Here is an 8,966-nt window from a genome sequence, read left to right on the forward strand (position 1 = left end):
TGCGACAGCTGGCAGCTTTCCCTAAACGTAGATAAATGTAATATAATGCGCATACATAGGGGCAGAAATCCATTCCAGTACGATTATGCCATAGGTGGTAAATCATTGGAAGCGGTAACGACCGTAAAATACTTAGGAGTTACTATCCGGAGCGATCTGAAGTGGAATGATCACATAAAACAAATAGTGGGAAAAGCAGGCGCCAGGTTGAGATTCATAGGAAGAATTCTAAGAAAATGTGACTCATCGACGAAAGAAGTAGCTTACAAAACGCTTGTTCGTCCGATTCTTGAGTATTGCTCATCAGTATGGGACCCTAACCAGGTTGGATTAATAGAAGAGATAGACATGATCCAGCGAAAAGCAGCGCGATTCGTCATGGGGACATTTAGTCAGCGTGAGAGCGTTACGGAGATGCTGAACAAGCTCCAGTGGCGGACACTTCAAGAAAGGCGTTACGCAATACGGAGAGGTTTATTATCGAAATTACGAGAGAGCACATTCCGGGAAGAGATGGGCAACATATTACTACCGCCCACAGATATCTCGCGTAATGATCACAACGAAAAGATCCGAGAAATTAGAGCAAATACGGAGACTTACAAGCAGTCGTTCTTCCCACGCACAATTCGTGAATGGAACAGGGAAGGGGGGATCAGATAGTGGTACAATAAGTACCCTCCGCCACACACCGTAAGGTGGCTCGCGGAGTATAGATGTAGATGTAGATGTAGAAAGGCTCAGGAAAAAGGTGAATTAGTGAGATTGTACATGTAGACGCTGTATCACGACAACGCACGATGTCACATGGCCGCTTCCAGCTCGACATTTTTGATCTCAAAAGGTATTCCTGTTGTTCCACAGCGTCCCCCCCCCCTTTCTCCCTCCTGTCCCTGGACTTTGACCGCGTGAATTCTTTATTTGCCGGAGACTGAGAAACGTCTTAAAAGAACGTCATTTTGGGACTCTGGAGAACAATAAAAAGAATGTGGCCGACATGTTAAAAGCCCATCAGCGCTGCTGGCAAGACTGGAAACAACGACTCCGCCGTTATATAGCTGCCAAAGGGAAATACTTTGGAGAGCACAATACTCATGTTGCAAGGAAAAAAATTAATAAATAAAAACTTTGGCAGTTAAAACAACCAGTCTCCTTACTTTTTTCACACATGTCGTATGTTTAGGTGGCGCATCTTTCGTTATTAACTGGACAATGTATTGCCCATTATTTAGGAACTGTAATGTAGAGTTGTTTTAAATGAATGTTTTGTTGTTTGAATCAATGTTCTAGTTTTTCTTTTTGAAAAAAGCGGGTTGCGGTATTGGAGTCCTATACAGTAAATGCATCACTGTAGTTTCCAATGTTGCTCTCCGTTTCCTGTCACTACACTCTACAAGTAAACGTAAGACCACTGTTCTCGTTCTGCCTGAGATCGAAATAATAAACCCCGTGGAGGCCCGGGAAAAGAATAGGCCTCTGGTATGTTCTGCCAGTTGTAAGAGGCGACGAAAAGAACAAACCACTAATAGGGCTAACCACCCTTTTAGTGCAATTAGTTGGTTCAGGACAGAACTAAAGAAGCCTTGGACAAGCGCCGTCATGGTCGGGGACGACGCTTGAACCCAATGCCCACCCACAATGGTAACGACACTGCTAGCCAACTGGAAAATGATTTAAATCCAAATAGAGTTGTTTTGCAGGATATGCTTCCTGCAACCACCCTAGAAGGAAAACAAAGACAGAGGATGAGATGGTCAGATGAAGTTAACCGACACCTCACGTTCTATTACCAACCAACAAACCTAGGAACCAACACAACTGGATACAGAACACAAGTATACACAACATTTATTACCAGATACCCAGAATTAAAATTTTTAACAGAACACCGACTAGCTGATCAGATCTGTGTAATAATCAAAAATAACAGGATACCCCCATCAGAATTAGAACACATCAAACAACAAGTACAACAAATACTGGAACAAAATTATGTGCAATCAGAAGAAGAAGAAAATACGGTAATGGACTCAAACATCCCAGAGCAAACAAACAAACAAAGAACAACATGCATCAATTAAACAATCAGAGGAAAACGAAATCTTAAGACAGCCACCTGAACAAGCACAAATAGAACACAAAGTGACACACATCTTAGACATAGAAGAAAAATTCAGCTGACATATAGAATACGAAGACACAAATACAGACATTAGATCATTCTTGCATAGACCACCGAATAACCCACAAGTTGAAACAACAATAACAACTATCAACACAATCATACACAACAAAATAAGTGAAAACACAACCATGGAAGAGTTACAACTACTGGTTTATATAGGAGCACTCACTACACTAAATACACACACTAGGCAGAGATCAGAATCAACCAACACAGAAGAAACCCACAAAACCAGCATGGCAGCACAGGCTACAGATCAGAATAGAAAAACTGAGAAAAGTCATCGGACAGCTAACACAATTTATAAGAAATGAAATATCAGACAAAAAATGAAAAAGGTTAGGTAAAATCTCACAACAAGAGGCGATAGAGCAATTAGATGAAAAGAAGCAGAAATTACAGGCATTGGCCAAACGACTTAGAAGATACAAAAAAAGTGAAAATAGAAGGAAAAAAAAACATTCAACACAAACCAAAAGAAATTTTACCAGACAATAGATAACACACACATTAAAATAGACGATCTACCAAACATAACAGACATGGAACACTTCTGGAGCAACATATGGTCACACCCAGTACAACATAACAGGCATGCACGGTGGATACAAGCAGAAACAGACACATACAAGATGATACCACAAATGCCTGAAGTGATACTATTGCAACATGGAGTCACCCGAGCAATTAATTTTACGCACAATTGGAAAGCCCCTGGAAAAGATAAAATAGCAAATTTCTGGCTAAAGAAGTTCACCTCAACACATTCACATCTAACTAAATTATTTATCGGTAACATTGCAGACCCATACACACTCCCTGATACACTTACACATGGAATAACTTATCTGAAACCTGAAGATCAAGCAGACACAGCAAACCCAGCTAAGTATCGCCCCATAACATACCTACCAACAACATACAAAATATTAACTTCAGTAATTACACAGAAATTAATGACACATACAACACAGAACAAAATTATAAATGAAGAACAAAAAGGCTGTTGCAAAGGAGCATGAGGATGTAAAGAGCAACTGATAATAGATGCAGATGTGACATATCAAGCTTAAACTAAACAAAGGTCGCTACACTACGCATACATTGATTACTGAAAAGCTTTTGATAGTGTACCCCACTCATGGTTACTACAAATATTGGAAATATACGAAGTAGATCCTAAATTAATACAGTTCCTAAACATAGTAATGAAAACTTGGATAACCACACTTAATATCCAAACAAATTCAAATAATATCACATCACAGCCAATACAGATTAAGCGTGGAATATACCAAAGAGACTCATTAAGTCATTTCTGGTTCTGCCTTGCTCTGACTCCACTATCCAACATGCTAAATAATACAAATTATGGATACAATATTACTGGAACGTACCAACACAAAATCACACATTTGCTATACATTGATGATCTAAAACTACTGGCAGCAACAAATCAAAAACTCAACCAATTACTAAAGGTAACAGAAGTATTCAGCAATGATATAAATATGGCTTTTGGAACAGACAAATGTAAGAAAAGTATCATAGTCAAGGGAAAACACACTAAACAAGAAGATTACATATTGGATAACCACAGCGACTGCATAGAAGCGATGGAAAACAGATGCCTATAAATATCTAGGATACAGACAAAAAATAGGGATAGATAATACAAATATTAAAGAAGAACTAAAAGAAAAATATAGACAAACACTAACAAAAATACTGAAAACAGAATTAGCAAGAAACAAGACAAAAGCTATAAATACCTATGCTATACCAATATTGACTTACTCATTTGGAGTAGTGAAATGGAGTAACAGAGACCTAGAAGCACTCAACACACTTACACGATCACAATGCCACAAATATAGAATACATCACATACATTCAGCAACAGAAAGATTCACATTAAGCAGAAAGGAAGGAGGAAGAGGTTTTATCGACATAAAAAACCTACATTGTGAAGAGGTAGACAATTTAAGAAAATTCTTTCTAGAATGAGCAGAAACTAGCAAAATACACAAAGCAATCACTCATATAAATACATCGGCTACACCATTGCAATATCATAACCACTTCTACAACCCTTTAGATCACATAACATCAACAGATACGAAGAAAGTAAATTGGAAAAAGAAAACACTACATGGCAAGCACCCGTATCATCTAACACAGCCACAGATCGATCAAGACGCGTCCAACACATGGCTAAGAAAACGCAATATATACAGTGAGACGGAAGGATTCATGATTACAGTGCAGGATCAAACAATAAACACCAGATATTACAGCAAGCATATTATTAAAGATCCCAATACCACAACAGATAAATGCAGACTTTGCAAACAACAAATAGAAATGGCTCTGAGCACTATGGGACTTAACTTCTAAGGTCATCAGTCCCCTAGAACCTAGAACTACTTAAACCTAACGAACCTAAGGACATCACACACATCCATGCCCGAGGCAGGATTCGAACCTGCGACTGTGGTGGCCGCGCGGACAAATAGAAACAGTAGATCACATCACAAGCAGATGTGCAATACTAGCAAATACAGAATACCCCAGAAGACATGACAATGTAGCAAAAATAATACATCAACAACTTGCCATACAACATAAACTAATAAAACAACACGTTCCCACATACAAGTATGCACCACAAAATGTACTGGAGAATGATGAATACAAATTATACTGGAACAGAACCATTATAACAGATAAAACAACACCACATAACAAACCTGACATCATACTCACCAATAAAAAGAAGAAATTAACACAACTAATCGAAATATCCATACCCAATACAACAAATATAGAGAAGAAAACAGGAGGAAAAATTGGAAAATACATCCAAGTGGCTGAGGAAGTCAAGGACATGTGGCATCAGGATAAAGTTGACATTATACCGATTATACTATCACCTACAGGAGTCATACCACACAATATCCACCAGTACATCAACGCAATACAGCTACATCCAAACTTATATATACAACTACAGAAATCTGTAATTATTGATACATGTTCAATTACCCGAAAGTTCCTAAATGCAGTTAAAAGGAAGTCACGATTGATCAAGGTCCGCGTCACTTTCCATTTTTGACCAGACATGACGTCTGAGAAAGGAAATAATAATAATAATAATAGTCAATGTAATGTTCCCATTGCACTATGCAAATGGACAATTCCATAAGTGCTCGAAATATTTCGACGATTGAGCTATCATCTCCGTGTGCTTCGACTCCTAGCAGGTTGTGGTTAATTGATGATGCCACTCTGAAAGTTTCCTTTTTGAGTCTGCCCCTCACTATTTTGAGAGTTAGTCATTGTTCCTATATGTGAAAGATTCACGAACCTAATATCCTCTCAATAGCTTCCAATAGGCGGTAAGATGTGAATAAGTTAAGAGTCGAATCCCAAGTCAGTGTAAGGTGAGGGGGGTATGTTTTAGCTCCTTCATTTCGTTCATTTCACTCGTACTGGCTATTCACTAGGGATATGTTCCAGTTTCGGGAGGCCATCAATTGTCCTAGGTTCGGTACACGGCAAGATGCAAATATTACAGGTGTGTAAGCGAGATGATCCAGACACAAAACGCACAGCGGGATTATACGTCGGATCTTCAAAACAAAATACCAAAAACTTTCTGTCAATGTGACAGCACTGTAACCACTCAGACACACTGTGACCTCCCTTTTCTCTTTGCTCCGTTTCTTTTTGATCTTTCCTCTTCTTTCCTCCGTCTTCGTACCGCGGCTATATATCAAGGTTTTCAGTGCAGAAATGTTGTGAGAAGGGGCACATGTGTGTGGTGGTTCACGATATCGTAATGCTGTGAGGGAACGTCACTCGTGCCTCTAATTTGAGAACACTGATGACTGAAGTACGAACATTTCTCAAATGAAAAAAAGGTATGTGCACTCTTTTCTTTTAAAACTATAAATACACTCCTGAAAATGGAAAAAAGAACACATTGACACCGGTGTGTCAGACCCACCATACTTGCTCCGGACACTGCGAGAGGGCAGTACAAGCAATGATCACACGCACGGCACAGCAGACACACCAGGAACCGCGGTGTTGGCCATCGAATGGCGCTAGCTGCGCAGCATTTGTGCACCGCCGCCGTCAGTGTCAGCCAGTTTGCCGTGGCATACGGAGCTCCATCGCAGTCTTTAACACTGGTAGCATGCCGCGACAGCGTGGACGTGAACTGTATGTGCAGCTGACGGACTTTGAGCGAGGGCGTATAGTGGGCATGCGGGAGGCCGGGTGGACGTACCGCCGAATTGTTCAACACGTGGGGCGTGAGGTCTCCACAGTACATCGATGTTGTCGCCAGTGGTCGGCGGAAGGTGCACGTGCCCGTCGACCTGGGACCGGGCCGCAGCGACGCACGGATGCACGCCAAGACCGTAGGATTCTACGCAGTTCTGTAGGGGACCGCACCGCCACTTCCCAGCAAATTAGGGACACTGTTGCTCCTGGGGTATCGGCGAGGACCATTCGCAACCGTCTCCATGAAGCTGGGCTACGGTCCCGCACACCGTTAGGCCGTCTTCCGCTCACGCCCCAACATCGTGCAGCCTGCCTCCAGTGGTGTCGCGACAGGCGTGAATGGGGGGACGAATGGAGACGTGTCGTCTTCAGCGATGAGAGTCGCTTCTGCCTTGGTGCCAATGATGGCGTATGCGTGTTTGGCGCCGTGCAGGTGAGCGCCACAATCAGGACTGCATACGACCGAGGCACACAGGGCCAACACTCGGCATCATGGTGTGGGGAGCGATCTCCTACACTGGCCGTACACCACTGGTGATCGTCGAGGGGACACTGAATAGTGCACGGTACATCCAAACCGTCATCGAACCCATCGTTCTACCATTCCTAGACCGGCAAGGGAACTTGCTGTTCCAACAGGACAATGCACGTCTGCATGTATCCCGTGCCACCCAACGTGCTTTAGAAGGTGAAATAAGAACACCGTGAATTCATTGTCCCAGGAAGGGGAAACTTTATTGACACATTCCTGGGGTCAGATACATCACATGATCACACTGACAGAACCACAGGCACATAGACACAGGCAAGAGAGCATGCACAATGTCGGCACTAGTACAGTGTATATCCACCTTTCGCAGCAATGCAGGCTGCTATTCTCCCATGGAGACGATCGTAGAGATGCTGGATGTAGTTCTGTGGAACGGCTTGCCATGCCATTTCCACCTGGCGCCTCAGTTGGACCAGCGTTCGTGTTGGACGTGCAGACCGCGTGAGACGACGCTTCATCCAGTCCCAGACATGCTCAATGGGGGACAGATCCGGAGATCTTGCTGGCCAGGGTAGTTGACTTACACCTTCTAGAGCTCGTTGGGTGGCACGGGATACATGCGGACGTGCATTGTCCTGTTGGAACAGCAAGTTCCCTTGCCGGTCTAGGAATGGTAGAACGATGGGTTCGATGACGGTTTGGATGTACCGTGCACTATTCAGTGTCCCCTCGACGATCACCAGTGGTGTACGGCCAGTGTAGGAGATCGCTCCCCACACCATGATGCCAGGTGTTGGCCCTGTGTGCCTCGGTCGTATGCAGTCCTGATTGTGGCCCTCACCTGCACGGCGCCAAACACGCATACGACCATCATTGGCACCAAGGCAGAAGCGACTCTCATCGCTTAAGACGACACGTCTCCATTCGTCCCCCCATTCACGCCCGTCGCGACACCACTGGAGGCGGGCTGCACGATGTTGGGGCGTGAGCGGAAGACGGCCTAACGGTGTGCGGGACCGTAGCCCAGCTTCATGGAGACGGTTGCGAATGGTCCTCGCCGATACCCCAGGAGCAACAGTGTCCCTAATTTGCTGGGAAGTGGCGGTGCGGTCCCCTACGGTACTGCGTAGGATCCTACGGTCTTGGCGTGCATCCGTGCGTCGCTGCGGTCCGGTCCCAGGTCGACGGGCACGTGCACCTTCCGCCGACCACTGGCGACAACATCGATGTACTGTGGAGACCTCACGCCCCACGTGTTGAGCAATTCGGCGGTACGTCCACCCGGCCTCCCGTATGCCCACTATACGCCCTCGCTCAAAGTTCGTCAACTGCACATACGGTTCACGTCCACGCTGTCGCGGCATGCTACCAGTGTTAAAGACTGCGATGGAGCTCCGTATGCCACGGCAAACTGGCTGACACTGACGGCGGCGGTGCACAAATGCTGCGCAGCTAGCGCCATTCGACGGCCAACACCGCGGTTCCTGGTGTGTCCGCTGTGCCGTGCGTGTGATCATTGCTTGTACAGCCCTCTCGCAGTGTCCGGAGCAAGTATGGTGGGTCTGACACACCGGTGTCAATGTGTTCTTTTTTCCATTTCCAGGAGTGTACTTAAAAGATCGTTTCAATAAATTCTATCACTGTCCGTTAATGAATTGCTAAGCAACGTATCAACAAGCTGACTATGCAATGATTAATATTTGTCGTATTCCGACAGTAAACCGCTTCGCGCTTGCTTTAAGCGTCAAAACGATTACGTAGTTATTATCAAGCTAACGTCTGTAAATTTTGGTTAATGTTACTGAATCGCACACGATATCCATACGCATATCTTAAACTCTGCGCCGATATTTGAGAATTCACGCGCGATTTGTTTGCACCAAAGTCGGGCCGTGGTTCCCTAATATAATTTTTAAATCAACTTCGTGTTGTAAACTAACAATGCTATGCCCATTCATGAAAATTACACAAGATCCGCACTCGACAACTACTTGATCGTTC

Source organism: Schistocerca piceifrons, chromosome 2 (genome assembly GCF_021461385.2).
Source record: "Schistocerca piceifrons isolate TAMUIC-IGC-003096 chromosome 2, iqSchPice1.1, whole genome shotgun sequence".
Lineage (NCBI taxonomy): Eukaryota > Metazoa > Arthropoda > Insecta > Orthoptera > Acrididae > Schistocerca > Schistocerca piceifrons.